This window comes from Kogia breviceps, chromosome 1 (assembly GCF_026419965.1).
Source record: "Kogia breviceps isolate mKogBre1 chromosome 1, mKogBre1 haplotype 1, whole genome shotgun sequence".
NCBI classification, from domain to species: Eukaryota; Metazoa; Chordata; class Mammalia; order Artiodactyla; family Physeteridae; genus Kogia; species Kogia breviceps.
The window spans coordinates 177,983,683-177,996,747 of record NC_081310.1 but is presented as its reverse complement, the minus strand read 5'-3'; the positions used below and the strand labels follow the sequence as shown (position 1 = coordinate 177,996,747).

At 38.9% G+C, this 13,065-nt stretch overlaps 1 protein-coding gene and 1 pseudogene across 2 annotated transcripts in view; both read left to right on the top strand.

The window, feature by feature from the left end:
- The window catches only part of TINAGL1 (tubulointerstitial nephritis antigen like 1), a 496,849-nt gene that overhangs the window by 132,839 nt on the left and 350,945 nt on the right, over positions 1-13,065 (top strand). The gene's annotated exons all lie outside the window — the stretch shown is intronic.
- On the top strand, positions 2,219-2,941 carry LOC131741020 (large ribosomal subunit protein uL30 pseudogene; annotated as a pseudogene).

Genomic DNA, 13,065 nt, shown 5'->3' with positions numbered 1-13,065 from the left:
TGCTATTTTAATGTTTTCTTTTTATAATTACATGATATGAAGTTACTGGTGTATAGAAGAGCAATTGGCAGTTTTGTATACAGACCTTATAATCAACTACTTTGCAATATTCTTCTATTACTCTAGTAAATTGTCTAGAGATTATTGTGTTTTTTAATGAAAAGAATCATGTCATATGAGTATAATGACAATTTTATCTCTTCCTTTACAATAGTTATGCTATGAATCTCTTACTATTTTCTTATTGCACTGGCTAGGGCCTCCATCACATTGTTGAGTAGAAATAGCAATAGTTGGCATGCATATCAGGTTTATAATTTTAAAGGGAATGCTTTTAAAGCTTCCACATTTATGACAACATTTATTGTATGTTTTTTATAGGTGCTTTCTTCGGGTTACCATTCTATTTCTAATTTATGTTCAATTTTGTCAAATACTTTTCCTGCATTTATTGAAATGTTCTTATGGGTTTCTTTTTCCTCCTTAATCTGTTATTACAGTAAATGACATCTATAGATATTCTAACATGTATATATATTATTCCTGTGATGACCCCAACCTGGTCATTGTATTTGTTTCTTTTATTCATTATCAGATATTATTCACTAATATTTTGTTTAGGATCTTTGCACCTATATTCACAAGTAAAATGTATTTGTAATGTTTTTCCCTGTTTTAACTTTATCTGAATTTGGTATCAGGTTATATTGGCCTCACCGAGTTGTCAGGAGGTGGGTATTCCCTCTTTTCCTGTGCTCTGGAAGAGGTTGTATAAGATTATCTGTGTATAAGAATAATCTGTGGCTTGAAAGTTGACAGAATTTGCCTGTAAAGCCATCAGGGCCTTGTGTTTTCTTTGTTGGAAGTTGTTTACTGCTCCAATGTTTTAAAACCTTTCATTATGAAATAATGATAGATTCACAGGAAGTTGCAAAAAAATGTACTGGAAGATCCTCTTTACCCTTCACACCCAGTTTTCCCTAATGGTAACATCTTGCATAACTATAGTACAATATCAAAACCAGAAGATTGGCCTTGGAGCAACCCACATGGCTTATTCAGATTTCACCAGTTTTACATGCACTCATTTCTGGGTGTATGGGTGTACACTTTTATACAATTTTATCACATGTGTGGACTGGTGTAACCACCACCACAATCAAGGTACAAAACTATTTCATCACCACAAAGATCCTTCTACTCCCCCTTTACAGCTATAACCACTCCTTCCCCCATCCCTTTTCGAACTGCTGGCTACTACTAATCTGTTCTTCATCTCTGTAATTTTATTATTTCAAGAATGTTATATTGGGACTTTCCTGGTGGTCCAGTGGTAAAGAATCCTCCTTACAATTCAGGGGACACAGTTTTGATCCCTGGTCAGGGAACTAAGATCCCCATGCCACGGGGCAACTAAGCCCACCCACCGCAACTACTGAGCTCGCACACCTCAACCTGAGAGCCTGCATGCCACAACTACAGAGCCCACACACCCTGGAGCCTGCACACCATAACTAGAGAAGAGAAAATCCACACGCCAGAACTAGAGAGAAGGCTGCGTGCCACAACTAAGAACCCATGCAGCCAAAAATAAATAGATTCAATGAAGAATTTTAAAACTATGTATATTATATTAGTGGAATCATACAGTATGTAACCATTCGAGGTTGGCTTTTTTCACTCAGCATAATTCCCTTCGGTTCTATCCATGTTGTTGCATGTATCAACGTTCTTTTTCATTGCTGAATTAACTAGTATTCAGTGGTATTGCTGAACCATTGAATTCAACCATTGAAGGACATTTTGCTTGTTTCCAGTTTTTGGCTATTACAAGGAAAACTGCTATAAACAATTGTGTACAGATGTTTTGTTTTGTGAATGTAATTTTCATTTCTCCGGGATAAATTCTCAAGAGTATAATTTTAATCATTATAAGATTAATTGCCATTTGTGTTTTTCTTGAGTCAATTTTAATTGTTATATTTGCCAGGAAGTTGTTCATTTCATATAAATTTGGAAATTTATTGGCATAAGTTTACAACAGTTTTAATATCTTTTAAATCTAAGTTTTCTCTGTAGTTATAGCCCCTTTATTATTTATAATATTATTTATTTGTGCTTTTCTTTCTATTCTCATTAAATCTCACAAGAGATGTGTTTACTCTGTTAGCTTTTTAAAAAGAAAAACATTTTTTCTTCCTTTTTTCCATCTGGAACCATGGAGGGTGCAGAAAAGGAGAAAAAGCTTCCTGCTGTGTCAGAAGCCCTTAAGAGTGAAGAAATTTTGCAGAGCTGCTGATCAAGCATCTAAAAAAGAAGTTTGCCCCAAAACTGCTTTGAAATGCAAGGAGGAAGCTTACCTTACAAAAAAGCTAAGTACTATCACAAGGAATATAGGCAGATGTACAGACTTGAGATTTGAATGACTAGGATGACAGGAAAGCTGGCAACTTCTATCTACCTGAGAAACCCAAATTGGCATTTGTCATCAGTATCAGTGGTATGAGCTCAAAGGTCTGCAAGGAGTTTCAGGTTCTTTGCCTTCCCCGAATCTTCAATAGCACCTTCTTTGAGCTCAGTTAACACTGTGAGGATTGTAGAACCATGTATTGCCTGGGGGTACCAGAATCTGAAGTCAGTAAATGAATTGATCTACAAATGTGAGTTATGGCAAAATCAACAAGAAGTGAATTGCCCTGACATATTAACACATTGATTGCTTGATGTCTTGGTATATTTGGAATCATCTGAAGAATGGAGGATCTGATTCATGAGATTTATACTGTTGGAAAACACTTCAAAGAAGCAAACAACTTCCTCCAGCCCTTCAAATTATCTTCTCTGACAGGCAGAATGAAGAAAAAGACCACCCATTTTGGAAGGTGGAGTTGCTGCCAACAGAGAAGACCAGATGAACAGGCTTATTAGAAGGATGAACTAAGGTATCTACCATGATTATTTTTATAATCTAGTCAGTTAATAAAAAGTGACTGTTTTCAAATTGAAAAGCAAACAATTTTTTTACTTTGGGTCTTTTTCATTGATTTCTACCATTAATTATGTTAGTTATTACATCCTTATGTCTATGTTTCTAGGCTTATTCTTTCAATTTTTTCTTTTACATTTAGCTCATTAATTTTATCTTTTATTATTTTCTGATGCAAACATTTAAAGCCATACATTTCCCTTGAGACTCTATTTTCTCTGCATCCTATAAATGTTAAATGTAATATCTTTATAATAACTTAGTTCTATGTATTTTTCGATTTCCAATGTGATTTCTTCTTTGACTCATGATTTGTTTTTTTAAAATTTCGAAATATATTTCTTTTAACCTTTATTTAACTTTATTTTTTTTAATTTTTATTTTTTTAAAACATCTTTATTGGAGTATAACTGTTTTACAATAGTGTGTTAGTTTTTCCTTTACAACAAAGTGAATCAGTTATACATATACATATGTTCCCATATCTCTTCCCTCTTGCATCACCCTCTCTCCCACCCTCCCTATCCCACCCCTCTAGGTGGTCACAAAGCACAGAGGTGATCTCCCTGTGCTATGCGGCAGCTTCCCACTAGCTATCTAATTTACATTTGATAGTGTATATATGTCCCTGCCACACTCTCACTTCGTCACAGCTTACCCTTCCCCCTCCCCATATCCTCAAGTCCATGCTCTAGTAAGTCTGTGTTTTATTCCCATCCTACCACTAATCTCTTCATGACATTTTTTTTTCCTTAGAGTCCATATATATGTCTTAGCATACGGTATTTGTTTTTCTCCTTCTGACTTACTTCACTCTGTATGACAGACTCCAGGTCCATCCACCTCATTATAAATAACTCAGTTTCATTTCTTTTTATGGCTGAGTAATATTCCATTGTATATATGTGCCACATCTTCTTTATCCATTTATCTGTTGATGGACACGTAGGTTGCTTCCATGTCCTGGCTATTGTAAATAGAGCTGCAATGAACATTTTGGTACATGAGTCTTTTTGAATTATGTTTTTCTCAGGGTATATGCCCAGTAGTGGGATTGCTGGGTCGTATGGTAGTTCTATTTGTAGTTTTTTAAGGAACCTCCATACTGTTCTCCATAGTGGCTGTATCAATTTACATTCCCACCAGCAGTGCAAGAGGCTTCCCTTTTCTCCACACCCTCTCCAGCATTTATTGTTTCTAGAGTTTTTGATGATGGCCAATCTGACCGGTGTGAGATGATATCTCATTGTAGTTTTGATTTGCATTTCTCTAATGATTAATGATGTTGAGCATTCTTTCATGTGTTTGTTAGCAATCTGTATATCTTCTTTGGAGAAATGTCTGTTTAGTTCTTCTGCCCATTTTTGGATTGGGTTGTTTGTTTTTTTGTTATTGTTATTTAACTTTAATTTTTTAATTTAACTTTTATTATCTTCTAATACTTCTAACAATAGTGTTGTGTTATTTTTTAATGGTTTTTAATTGTTTATCACCCTTGCTGTAATTTTTCAAAAAGAAGTTTCAACTAAACCAAATTAATAAGAACAGGTAGCATATTATCTTTTTTTAAAAATGAATTTATTTATGGCTACAGTGAGTCTTTGTTGCTGCGCGTGGGTTTTCTCTAGTTGCAGCCAGTGAGGGCTAGCTACTCTTCCTTGCGGTGCACGGGCTTCTCACTGCAGTGGCTTCTCTTGTTGCGGAGCACGGGCTCTAAGTGCGGGTGCTACAGTAGTTGTGGCTCATGGGCTCTAGAGCGCAGGCTCAGTAGTTGTGGCGCACGAGCTTAGTTGCTCCGCGGCATGTGGGATCTTCCCGGACTAGGGCTCGAGCCTGTGTCCCCTGCATTGGCGGGCGGATTCTTAACCACTGAGCCACAAGGGAAGTCCCAGCATATTATTTCTTGATAACTTTTACCTCATTGCATCAAATTTGTGTCCTCTTGAAATGTTTATTCTCTTTTTTTTTTTTTTTTGCGGTACGCAGGCCTCTCACTGCCGTGGCCTCTCCCGTTGCGGAACACAGGCTCCGGACGCGCAGGCCCATCGGCCATGGCTCACGGGCCCAGCCGCTCTGCGGCATGTGGGATCTTCCTGGACCAGGGCACAAACCCGTGTCCCCTGCATCGGCAGGCGGACTCTCAACCACTGCGCCACCAGGGAAGCCCTATTCTCTTATTTTTGAAGTTATGTACTAAAGTTCTAAATATTATGACTGATTTATACTGTAAGATGTACAGTTTATAAAATGATACTTAATATCCACCCAATATCCAGGATCTAAGATATTGTGTAAATTAAAATACATGACCACAAAATATATTTATTGGGGAAATGATATTAATAAAACATCCCCACTTGTGTTAACTCTGCTTTTTGTTTTGTTTTGTTTTGAATTTTATTTTATTTATTTTTTTATACAGTAGGTTCTTAGTTATCTATTTTATACATATTAGTGTACATATGCCAATCCCAATCTCCCAATACATCACATCACCACCACCCACCCCCGTGTTATGTTTTTATGAAACTTATTTAAATCTGTTGAGACTTGCTTTATGGCTAGCTAACAGCTCTGTTGAGATAAAATTCACATACCATACTTGTCAGATAAATAAAAAACCAAAAGTTTGATAATACACGTGTTGATTAAACTGCGAAAAAAATCAACACTCTCATAAATCACTGATGGAGCTATAACTTGTCACAACCTCTAATGGAATATAATTGGGCAACATCTATAAGAATAACAGATTCATAACATATTCTTGGAATTAGCAATTCCAATCTAACATTTTATTCTACAGAAATATTTGCACATATGTAAAGTGGTATAGGTACAGTTACTCACTGAAGCATTTTTTTATATAGCAAAAAATTAGAAACAATCAAATCAAATATTATGTAGCTACCAAAAAAAATTCACATAACATACAATTCACCCATTTAAAGTGTACAATTCAATGCTTTTAAGTGTATTCACTGATATCTGCAACAATCATCACAGTCAGTTTTAGAGCATTTTCATTACCTGAAAAGGAACCTTGTACCATTAGCTATCATCCTCCTGACCCCCCATTTTCCTTATCCCCAGTCCTAAGCAACCACTAGTCTACTTTCTTCTCTATAGATTTCCATAGCCAGGACTTTTATACAATTGGAATCATATCATACATGGTCTTTTGTGACTGGCTTCTTTCATTTAGCAAAATATTTTTAAGGTTCATCCAAAATGTAGTATGTATCAGTACTTTATGCCTTTTATGGCAAAATAAAGTCCTTCCATTGTATGGATATACCATATTTTATTTACCCATTTGTCTATTAATGGGTATTTGGGTTGTTTCCACCTCTTGGCTGTTTCTGTGTGGACATATATTTTCATTTCTCTTGTGTGTATACCTAGGAGTGAAATTGGTTGGTTACATGGGAACTCTGTTTATGTTCCTTGTTTGAGGAACTGGCAGACTGTTTTCCAAAGTGTCTGAACCATTTTACATTCCCACCAGCAGTGTCTGAGAGTTCGTATTTCTCCACATTCTCACCAACACTTGTGACATAGTTTTTGTAAAAGTTCAAAGAACTTGAGAAAAATATATAAATTCTCTAATAGTTGAATGCGTTATTCTACCTATGTCCATTAGGAAGAGTTGGTTAATCATATTGTTCAAATCTTCTTGAACTCTGCTGATTTTTTTATTTTTTATTTTTGTCTTCTTGACCTATCATTAATTGGGAAAGATGTATTGAAATCCTCCCATATGATGGTGAATTTAGCAATTTCTCTATATAGTCTATTAATGCTGGCTTTGTGTATGTTTATGCCACCTTCTTAGTAGCATACATGTTTAAAACTTTTATATGTTATTTGTGAACTGAATTATATAGTGATCCTCTTTATCCCCAATGATGCTTTTTGTCTTAAAGTTTATTTTTCTTCTGACATAAATATATCTTTACAAGATTGCTTTTGGTTAAAATGTACCTGAGGGCTTCCCTGGTGGCGCAGTGGTCAAGAGTCCGCCTGCCAATGCAGGGGACAGGGGTCCGAGCCCTGGTCTGGGAAGATCCCACATGCCGCAGAGCAACTGGGCCCGTGCGCCACAACTACTGAGCCTGCGCTCTGGAGCCCGTGAGGCACAACTACTGAAGCCCGCGTGCCACAACTACTGAAGCCTGTGCGCCTAGACCCTGTGCTCCACAACTAAGAGTAGTCCCCGCTCGCCGCAATTAGAGAAAGCCTGTGTGCAGCAACAAAGACCCAACACAGCCAAAATTAAATAAATAAATAAAATTAAAAACAAAAATTTACCTGAAAGGTCTTTTTTTTTCTCTTCCATGGCCTCATGAATTTTGCTTTTTTTTTTTTTTTTTTTTTTTTTTTTTTTTTTTGCGGTACGCAGGCCTCTCACTGTTGTGGCCTCTCCCGTTGCGGAGCACAGGCTCCTGACGCGCAGGCTCAGCGGCCATGGCTCCCTGGCCCAGCCGCTCGGCGGCATGTGGGATCCTCCCGGACCAGGGCACAAACCCGTGTCCCCTGCATTGGCAGGCGGACTTTCAACCACTGTGCCACCAGGGAAGCCCGAATTTTGCTTTTTTAATCCAATCTGACAAACCCTGACTTTTACCTGGTGAGTTTTGTCCCTTTTTGCTTACTGCAATTATTAATATATTTAGACATTTCTACCTTCTCTTTTATTTAATTTGACCTCCAAATTAAACCTCTTTGAATTTAAACCTGATATTTATATTGTTCCTCTAAGATGAGAATTTTAGCATGCTTTCATGTTCCTTTGTGTCTCTTCACCCATCATGATGATATTCTCCAAAATTTTAATAGTTGGCCATTATAAAATGTTTTCAGTTTTTGTTTTTGTTTTGTTGTTTTAAGACTACAGCAAGGACTTCCCTGGTGGCACAGTGGTTAAGAATCTGCCTGTCAATTCAGGGGACACGTGTTCGATCCCTGGTCCAAGAAGATCCCACATGCCGTGGAGCAACTGAGTTCATATGCCACAACTACTGATCCTGTGTTCTAGAGCCCGCAAACCACAACCACTGAGCCTGCGTGCTGCAACTACTGAAGCCCATGCGCCTAGAGCCCGTGCTCCGCAGCGAGAGAAGCCACCGCAATGAGAAGCCCTCACACCGCAAAGAAGAGTAGCCCCCACTCGCCACAACTGGAGAAAGCCCACACTCAGCAATGAACACCCAAGGTAGCCAAAAAAAAAAAGACTGCAGCAAACCTTTCTGTAAACTTTTGTTAACCTTACTTCTTACAGTATCTCCTGGATTTGTTTCTCAAATTCTCTCCAAGAGCATTTTTAAAAAATATTTACTTATTTGGTTGTGAGGGCTCCTTAGCTGCAGCTCGCCGGCTCCTTAGTTGTGGCATGCAAACTCTGAGTTGCAGCATATGGGATCTAGTTCCCAGACCAGGGATCAAACTGCATTGGCAGGCGGATTCTTTTTTTTTTTTTTTTTTTTATTAATTTATTTATTTTTGGCTGCATTGGGTCTTCACTGCTGCGTGCAAGCTTTCTCTAGTTGCAGTGAGCAGGAGCTACTCTTCACTGCAGTACACGTGCTTCTCATTTTGGCGGCTTCTCTTGTTGCACAGCACAGGCTCTAGGTGCAAGGGCTCCAGGAGTTGTGGATCATGGGCTCTAGAGCACAGGCTCATTAGTTGTGGCGCACCGGCTTATTTGCTCTGCAGCACGTGGGATCTTCCCAGACCAGGGCTCAAACCTGTGTTCTCTGCATTGGCAGGCAGATTCTTAACCATTGCACCACCACTGATGTCCTGTTTCCCACTATCTTGATTTGATCACTGTGATCCTAACCCCACAGGTCTGGGCCATAACCCCAGATTTCTGCAACGAGTGGCCAGGGGAAAACTGAACCAAAGTGATGGTGGAGGGGAAACAAAAGCAGAATTTAAACTGCTTGTTACTAATTTATCCTTTTGTAGCCCTACCGGCTACGCTCTGTCTCAGGCTATACACACATGCTTGTATGTATGTACACCAATTAAAAATAGTCTTCCACAACCTACTGAATGGGAGAAAATATATGCAAATTATATGACCAATAAGGGGGTAATATCCAAAATATATAAACAACTCATACAACTCAGCATCAAAAAAACAAACAACCCAATTTTAAAATGGGCAGAAGACCTGAATAGACATTCTTCCAAAGAGGACATGTACATGCCACGTGAAAACATGCTCAACATCGTTAATTATCAGAAAAATTCAGAGACTTCCTTGGCGGTCCAGTGACTAAGACTCTGTGTTCCCAATGCAGGGGGCCTGGATTCGATCCCTGGTCAGGGAACTAGATCCCGCATGTTGCAAGTAAAGATTCCACATGCAGCAACTAAGATCATCGGCACAGCCAAATAAATAAATAAATGATTATTTTTTTAAAAAAGAAAAAATGCAATTCAAAACCACAATGAGACACCACCTCACACCTATTAGAATGTTATCAAAAAGAACACAAATACCAAATGCAGGCAAGAATGTGGAGAAAAGGGAACCCTCCTACGCTGTTGGTGGGAATGTAAATAGGTGCAGCCACTGCGGAGAATAGTATGGAGGCTTCTCAAAGAACTAAAAATAGAACTACCATATGACCCAGCAATTCCCCTCTTGGGTATATATACGAAAACACTAATTTGAAAAGATACATGCACCCCAATGTTCGTGGCAGCATTATTTACAATTGCCAAGGTATAGAGCAACCTAACTGTCCATCAACAGATCAATGGATTAAAAAAAGATGTGGTTTATATATACAATGGAATACTACTCAGCCATTAAAAAAACGAAATTTTGCCATTTGCAACAACATGGATGGACTTAGAGGGTATTATGGTAAGTGACATAAGTCAGACAGAGAAAGACAAATACTGTATTATATCGCTTATATGTGGAATCTAAAAAATACAACAAACTAGTGCATATAACAATAAAGAAACATGTTCATAGATACAGAGAACACACTAGTGGTTACAAGTGGCAAAGGGAAGTGGGAAGGGCAAGACACGGGTAGGATTAAGAGGTACAAGGGATTATGTATGAATAAACTACAAGGATATATTGCACAATGCAGGGACTATAGCCAATATTTTATAATAACCATCAATGGAATATAAACTTTAAACATTGTGAGTCACTATATTGTACACCTGTAACTTACATAATATTGTACATCAACTATACTTCAATAAAAGAAAAAAAGTCTTTCCAGGGGTTTCTCCCTTTTCTTCTGGTTCCTTATCTTCTGTATCTGTTTCAGCTAGAGTCGCTTCAGGGGTTGACTTGGGGGAAGAAGCAGCAGCTCATGCCATTTTGCCATTTTAGTAAGAAGTGGAAGCACATGTTTAACCTTGATTCCAAACTTGGATTAAGGTAGCTTCCTCAAAATTAAACATAGCATGCCATATGACCTTCAATTCTACCCCAAGGTATATACTCAAAAGAATTGAAAACATATGTTCTCACAAAAAATCATACTCAAACGTTCACAGCGATACTATTAATAGCCACAAAGTGGTAATAGGTGTTCATTTGATGAATGAATAAACAAAATGTGGTTTAGCCATACAATGGGATATGATTCAACCATAAAAATGAATGAAGTTCTGATACAATGTGGATGACCTCAAAAACATTATGCTAAATAAAAGGAGCCACAGAAAGTCATATATTGTATGATTCCATTTATATGAAACATTGACTAGGCAAATCCATAGAAACAGAAACTAGACAAGTAGTTGCCAGGGGCTGGAGAAAGGGAGAATGGGACTAAGTCTTCATGGGTTCAAGGTTTCTCTTTGGGGTGATGGAAATCTGGAATTAAATAGTATAGTGATGGTTGCAAAACCTTATGACTACTAAAACCCACCGAAATACATACTTTAAAAGGGTGAATTTGGTCTTCCCTAGTGGCGCTGTGGTTGAAAGTCCGCCTGCCCATGCAGGCGACACGGGTTCGTGCCCTGGTCCAGGAAGATCCCACATGCTGCGGAACGGCTGGGCCCGTGAGCCATGGCTGCTGAGCCTGTGCGTCCGGAGCCAGTGCTCCGCAACGTGAGAGGCCACAACAGTGAGAGGCCCGTGTACCACAAAAAAAAAAAAGGGTGAATTTCATAGTATGTGAATCATGTCTCAAAAGTACAAACCATTTTCACTTATAAATGGAAACACAAATATGTAAATAAAATATTAGTTAAGCAAATAAAAATTAGACACTATAGTGTAGCAATTAAGAGTGTGGACTCTAGAGCCAGGCTGCCGGCTACACCCCTTGTTCCACCTCTTCCTGAGTGAACTTCAGCAAATCATTTAACTTCCCTGTACTTCAGTTTCCCCATCTGACAAATGGGTATAATATGCCTACCTCAAAGGGCTGTCATGAGGATTAAATGCAAAAAAAAATTAAGTAGCTAGAACTGTGCTTGTCACATAGTGTTCAATAAAGGTTGCCTAGGGCTTCCCTGGTGGCACAGTGGTTGAGAGTCCGCCTCAACCCTACCCGATGCAGGGGACGCGGGTTTGTGCCCCGGTCCAGGAAGATCCCACATGCCGCGGAGCGGCTGGGCCCATGAGCCATGGCCGCTGAGCCTGTGCATCCGGAGCCTGTGCTCCGCAACGGGAGAGACCACAACAGTAAGAGGCCCGTGTACCGCAAAAAAAAAAAAAATAAATAAAAATAAAGGTTGCCTATAATTATAATAAAAAATAATACATCTTGGGAATTCCCTGATGGTCCAGTGGTTAGGACACCGTGCTTTCACTGTCGAAGGCCCAGGTTCAATCCCTGGTCAGGGAACTAAGATCCCGTAAACCATGTAATACAGCCAAAAAAAATAAAACAAAACAACTTGATCAAGTAGGATTAACCCCACAGAAAAAGCATGGGTCAATATTTTTAAAATCTATTGATGGGGGCTTCCCTGGTGGCACGGTGGTTGAGAGTCCGCCTACCGATGCAGGGGACACGAGTTCGTGCCCCGGTCCAGGAAGATCCCACATGCCGTGGAGCAGCTGGGCCTGTGAGCCATGGCCGCTGAGCCTGTGCATCCGGAGCCTTGCTCCGCAACGGGAGAAGCCACAACAGTGAGAGTCCTGCGTACCACAAAAAAAACCACAAAACAAACAAACAAACAAAAAAATCTATTGATGTAATTATTTATTTATTTATTTTTGGCTGCATTGGGTCTTCATTGCTGCGCGAGGGCTTTTCTCTAGTTGCGGTGAGTGGGGGGCTACTCTTCGTTGTGGTGCGAGGGTTTCTCATTGCGGTGGCTTCTCTTGTTGCAGAGCACAGGCTCTAGGCACATGGGCTTCAGTAGTAGTTGCAGCACGCGGGCTTAGTAGTTGTGGCTCATGGGCTCTAGAGCCCAGGCTCAGTAGTTGTGGTGCATGAGCTTAGTTGCTCCATGGCATGTGAGATCTTCCCAGACCAGGGCTTGAATCCGTGTCCTCTGCATTGGCAGGCGGATTCTTAACCACTGCACCACCAGGGAAGCCCTATTGATATAATTTTATATTAATAGATTAATGATGAAAAACACAAGATTATTTCAATTGATGTCGAAAAAAGGTACTTTATAAAGTTCACCTTATTATTACAATACTTTTAAAACTCAGCAACCTCAACTTGGTAAAGATTTTATACCAAAATTTACAGCAAATATTACATTTAATTGAGGCTTCTTAGTGTGTTCCTTTTAGACTAGGAACAAGACCAGGATGCCCAATCACCACTATTGTTTAACCTATTACTGGAGGTCTGGCCAATGCTGTAAGGAAAGAAAAAAGACTGAAGAGACATGTTTTAGGTGGAATAACTCAAAATTATATAGATGGCAACTCTCCCCAATAATCTACAAATTAATTGCAATCTCAAAAATAATTCTAGATTAAAGATCTACAAGTAAAGTTCCACCTTGAAAAGGCTTTGTGAAGAAGGGAGACTAACCTTATCAGATACTAAAATACACTACAAAACCATAGGAATAAAATATATTGCAGCATTCTTCAAGAACACATTTTTGTTCAAGAACAA